Here is a 6,189-nt window from a genome sequence, read left to right on the forward strand (position 1 = left end):
CATTTTTTAGTCCCTCTTTTTTGTTTTAATGTTGTCATCTTTTACATGTTGACATCTCTGCTTCCCTATTTTCAGTGTTTCAGCTTTGATTTATTTTTGTGACTTCTCTATCTTGGTTTATATCTGGTTGCTCTGTCCTGTGTTCTAGTCTTGTGTTGTTATCTGATGTTACTGATTTTCTAACCGGAGGACTCCCTTAATATTTCTTGTAATTTTGGTTTGGTTTTTGCAAATTCCCTAAACTCCTGTTTATCTGCAAATGTCCTAATTTTGCCATCATGTTTGAGAGACAGTTTTGCTGGATATATAATTCTTGGCTGGCATGTTTTTTCCTTCAAGGATTTATATATATGTCATCCCATTGCCTTCTTGCCTGCATAGTTTCTGCTGAGTAGTCTGACTTTAGTCTTATTGAACTCTCCTTTGTAGATGATTTTTGTTTACCCCTAGCCGCTCTTAAAATTCTCTCTTTATCTTTGGTTTTGGCAAGTTTGATTACAATATATCTTGGTGATTTTCTTTTAGGATCTACCTTGTGTGGGGTTCAGTGAGTATCTTGGATAGATATCTACTCATCTTTCACCACATCAGAGAAGTTTTCTGCGAACAAATCTTCAACAATTCTCTGTGTATTTTCTGTTATCCCTCCATGTTCTGGCACTCCAATCACTCGTAGGTTATTCTTCTTGATAGAGTCCCACATAATTCTTATGATTTCTTTATTTTTAAAAATTATTTTATCTGATTTTTCCTCAAGTAAGTTGGTGTCATGTGCTTTATCTCCAGTCTCACTAAATCTGACTTCCATTGCCTCAATTCTGCTCCTGTGATTTTCTATTGAGTTGTCTAATTCTGATATTTTATTGTTAATCTTCTGGATTTCTGTTTGCTGTCTCTCTATGGATTCTTGCAGCCTGTTAATTTTGTCATTGTTATCTTCTATAATCTTCTTAAGTTCCTCTATTGCTTTGTCTGTATGTTCCTTTGCTTTTCCTGCATTTTGAATGATCTCCTTCCTGATCTCTTGAAGAGTTCTGTATATTAATCTTTTGTATTCTATGTCTGGTAATTCCAAGAAGTTCTCTTCCTCCAGAACATTCCTTGATTCTTTGTTTTAGGAGCTTGCTGAAGCCATCATGGTCTGCCTCTTTATGTGATTTGATATTGACTGTTGTCTCTGGGCCATCAATAAGTTATTATATTGATTTATTTTATGTTTGCTTACTGTGTCCTAGCTTCTTGTTTTGTTTTGTTTTGATATGCCCAAATAGGCTGGTCGTGTGAGCTAGTTTGATTATTGGCGCCTTTGAAGCTCTAATATCCTGCCACCAGGTGGTTAGATGTGTTGCTAGGAATGTGAGTCCAGGAGTCCATTTACTTTTCTTGTATGGATTCAGCTCAGGTGTCCAGATAGTTGGTCACCAAGTGTGTGGTGCAGACTGTCACCTACAATCCTAGATGGGCAGGGGTGATTGGAGTAGGCACAGATATCTGGCTGCAGTAGGGAGTCACACACGGAGCAAGGCAGGGGACTGACGGCTGCCCCTGAGTGTCCGGGAAGAAAGCATGTCCCTGTTCCCTAGAGTACATTGTGGGTGGGTTTTGCATCCGGACTATGGGCACCCAATGCTGTTGGTTGTAAGCATTGGGAGGCACCATTTATTCTTGGACCCCTGTTGCAGGTGGCCAGGTGGCATGGGTGGGCCACCAGTCCTGAGGTCTCTGATGTGGGTAGGTGAAGACCCTACTTAATGGGCAGAGCAGTGTCAAATTTCACGAAGCTGCCACTCCATAATATAGCTGATACAGTGAAGTTAGTCTTCAGGTATGTATCCTGTTGTACTGTGCTAATGAGGGCCTATGCTTTTGAAATGGGCCCACACAGGTCTATGCAGGGGTGAAAGGCATTCAAAGTCCATGGACCCCTTATGCCTGAGCCTAGGCAAAGGAGCTGTGCCTGCCCTGAGTTCTCAGCTTAGGGGAGCTGGCAAATTATTTCTTCCCTGTTTGTTAATTTGTTCTCTCTCCAAGACCAGGAGAATGGCTCAGGGCATGTGACAGGTCCTACTTCCAGCCCAGGAGATGCAGCAGTCACTGAAGCTGGCCCCGACCTGGTGCAGGGGGGGGGGGGGGGAGCAGGTAAATGGGAGAGAAGTTCTTCCCAAACAGGGTGTTTTTTGATCCACGTGGTAGGTTAAACACATGTACTTACCTTTTGCCAATTGAGCACCACTTTTTACTGGCTCTGGAGGCCTGAGCATACTCTGCTGCTCGGTCTCTCCTGACATGGAAAACATTTCCCAGATACCACTGGTTGCCTCACTGCGCATACCAGCCGATCCTCCCTGCAGGGTACCAGCTCCTGCCGGGTCAAGTCTGGCAACTCCTTGCTGCTTCTGAACCGTCTATCCCTCCCCTTACCACTCAGTCCAATTTCTCAACTTTGCCTTTGTTGTTCAGGGCTCCTAGATTGTCACATATAATAGATTCATTTGTTTTTTCTGGTCTTTGTTGTAAGAGGGTCCACAGGAAGCATCTGACTACTCCGCCATCTTGGCCCTGCCTCTTTCTCTTCTTTTATAAAGACACCATTCAGATGAGATTAGGACTCACCCTACTCAATATCACCTCATGTTAACTGATAACATCTTCAAAGACCCTATTTTTAAACAAGGTCACATTCACAGATACAAGTGTTGGGACTTCAGCATATCTTTTTGAAGGACACAAATCAATCCATAACAACTTGAAATAGTCTTTACCTGGGTATGGTATTAACCCAGGCAAACCTAGGGTTCTGTTACTGAGAAAGAAGATAGGACTGGGCATTTTGAAAGCAACCAGCAGTCTCTGCCACTCTCATTATAATATCTCAAAATCAACTAACTTTAGGTTTTCAATAGATGTTTATCGAAAGGGTGAACTTGCCACACAGTGTCATTTATCTCACTCTAACCAAAAGAGAAAAGATTGAAGTTGTCAAGGATTTCATTTTGCTTGGATCCACAATCTTTGCCCATGGAAGCAGCAGTCAAGAAATCAAATGACATATTGCTTTGGGCTTTGATTACTGTAGAATTATAGCAACTTTTGAAATTGAAAATAGTGATTCCTACAACTTTGTTCTTTTTCAAGATTATTTTGTTTATTTTGGGTCCCTTGGAGTTGCATATGAATTTGAATGTAGGTTTTACCATTTCTGCAGAACACAAAAACAAACAACAACAAAAATAAACACCATTGGGATTTTGAGAGGGATTGCATTGAATCTTTACATCATGTTGGATACCGTTGTCATCTTAACAACATTAAATCTTCCAATTCAGGAACATGACATGTCTTTTCATTTATTTAAAGCTTCTTTAATTTCTTTCAGCAATGTTTTGCAGCGTTCAGTACAGTCTTCTGCCTCCTTGGGTAAATTTATTCCTATAGATTTTATCCTTTTTGATGCTATTGTGTATGGAATTGTTTTCTTAATTTCATTTTAATAATATGCATTGCTACCAAAACCAAATTAAACTCATTGCTGTCGAGTCAATTACAACTCATAGCAACCGTACAGAACAGAGTAGAACTGCCCCATAGGGTTTCCAAGGAGCATCTGGTGGATTCAAACTGCCAAGCTTTTTGGATAGCAGCCGAGTTTGTAACCAGTGTGCCACCAGGACTCTGTTCATTGCTAGTCCATAGAAATACAACTGAGGTTTGTTTCATTGACTTGTATCCTGCAACATTGCTGAATTCATTTATTAGCTCTAAGAGGTTTTTTTTTGTGTGTGTGGTGTGTATTTTAGGGTTTTCTACATATAAGATCATGTTACCTGCAAATAGAGATAGTTTTATTTCTTCCTTTCCAAGGAAGCATTTTTGATGTCGTTGTCCACCCCCCTTTTTTTTTTTCCTTGTCTAATTGTTCTGGCTGGAACTTCCAGGACCACAATGAACAGAAGTGATGAAAGAAAGGCATCCTTGTCACGTTTCTGATCTTAGTGAAAAAAACTTTCAATTTTTCACCACTGAGTACGATGTTAGTTGGGTTTTAACATATGATCTTTACCATGCTGAGAAATATCCCTTCTATACCTGCTTTGGAGCCCTGGTGGTGAAGTGGTTAAGCATTTTGCTGCTAACCAAAAAGTCAGCAATTTGAATCCACCAGCCTCTCCTTGGAAACCCTATGGAGCAGTTCTACTCATCCTATAGGGTCTCTATAAGTTGGAATTGACTTGTTGGCAACTGGTATACCTACTTTGTTGAGTGTTTTCATCATGAAAATGTGTTGGAGTTTGTCAGATTACTTTTCTGCATCAATTGAGATTATTGTGTGGTTTTCTTCCCCTTAATTTTGCTAATACAGTAAATTACATTGATTGAGTTTTTATATGTTGAACTACCTTTGCATTTCTGGGATAAATCTGAGTTGACCATGGTGTATAATCCTTTTTATAAACTGTGAGCTTCTGTTTGTTAGTATTTTGCTGAGGATTTTTGCATCTATATTCATAAGGAGTATTTGTAATTTTCTTTTCTTGTGATATCTTTATTTGGTTTTGCTATCAGCATAATGCTGCCCTCATAGAATCAGCTGAGAATTTTCCCTCCTCTTCAATTTTTAGAAGGGTTTGAGAAGGATTGATTTTAATTCTTCTTAAATGTTTGGTAGAATTCACTAGTAAAGCTGTCTTGTTCTGAACTGAGCTTTTTTTTTGTTGTTGTTGGGAGGTTTTTGATTACTGACTCAATCTCTTTACTTGTTATAGATCTATTCAGATATTCTATTTGTTCTTCAGATGGTTTTGATAAATTTTGTGTTTCTAGTATGTATTAGTTTTATCTATACAATTGTTCATAATATTCTTTTAAAATTCTTTTTATTCTATAATTTTTTAGCAATATCCCCTCTTTCATTTCTAGTTTCAGCAATGATTCTTCTCTTTTTTTCTTAGTAACTCTAGCTAAAGTATTGTCAATTTTGTTGATCTTTTTAAAGAACCAGCCTTTGATTTTGCTGATTTTCTCTATGGTGTTTGTATTCTCTAGTTTGTTTATTTTCACTCTCATCTTTATTATTTCCTTCCTTGTATAGCTTTGAGTTTAGTTTGATCTTTTTTTTCAAGTTACTTAAGGTGGAAAGTTAGGTTATTGATTTGCGATCTTTCTTCTTTTTTAATACCGGCATTTACAGTTATAAATTTCCCTCTGAGCACTGCTTTCACTGTATCTCATAACTCCTAGCATGTTGAGTTTTCATTTTCATTTGTCTCAAGGTATTTTATATTTCTTCTTTGATTCATTGGTTGTTTAAGTGTGTGTTGTTTAATTGGCACATGTTGTGAGTTTTCCAGTTTTCCTTCTGTTACTGATTTCTAGTTTCATTCCATTGTGGTAGAAAAATATACTTTGTATGACTTCAGTTATTTTAAATTTATTGAGACTTGTTTTATGGTCTAACAAATTGTCTATTCTGGAGAATGTTCTGTGTGCACTTGAGAAGAATATGTATTCTGCTGTGTTGGGTGGAGTGTTCTGTATAAGTCTGCTAAGTTTAATTGTCTTACAGTCTTGTTCAAGTTTTCTATTTCCTTACTGATGTTCTGTCTGTTGTTCTATTAATTGTTAAAAGTTAGGGTATTGAAGCCGCCAACTATTATTGTAAAAATGGCTACTTTCCCCTTCTCTAAAATTTTTGCTTAATATATTTGGGTATCCTATTAGGTGCTTATATGTTTATAATTATTATATCTTCTTGATGGATTGAAATTTTGTCATTATATAATGTCCTTCTTTGAAACTTTTATCATTATATAATGCCTCTTGTAATCTTTTTTTACTTACCATCTATTTAGTCTTATATAATATTGCCACCACAACTGTCTTTTGTTTACTATTAACAAGGAATATATTTTTTTCACCCTTTTACTTACAACTGCTTTGTGTCTTTGTATGTAAAATGAGTCTCTTTTAGACAGCATATAATTTGATCATGTTTTTCTATTCAATCTGCGTATGTCTGCCTTTCAATTGGAGACTTTGATCCATTTACATTTTAATTAATTACTGATAAGGAAAAACTTACTTATGCTGTTTAGTTATCTGTTTTCTGTATGTCATATTTTCTTTTGTTCCTTAACTCCTCCATTACTGCCCCCCCCCCTTTTTTTTGGTATTTCTTTTTTTTTTTTTGTA

Source organism: Trichechus manatus, unplaced genomic scaffold (assembly GCF_000243295.1).
Source record: "Trichechus manatus latirostris isolate Lorelei unplaced genomic scaffold, TriManLat1.0 scaffold00019, whole genome shotgun sequence".
NCBI lineage: Eukaryota > Metazoa > Chordata > Mammalia > Sirenia > Trichechidae > Trichechus > Trichechus manatus.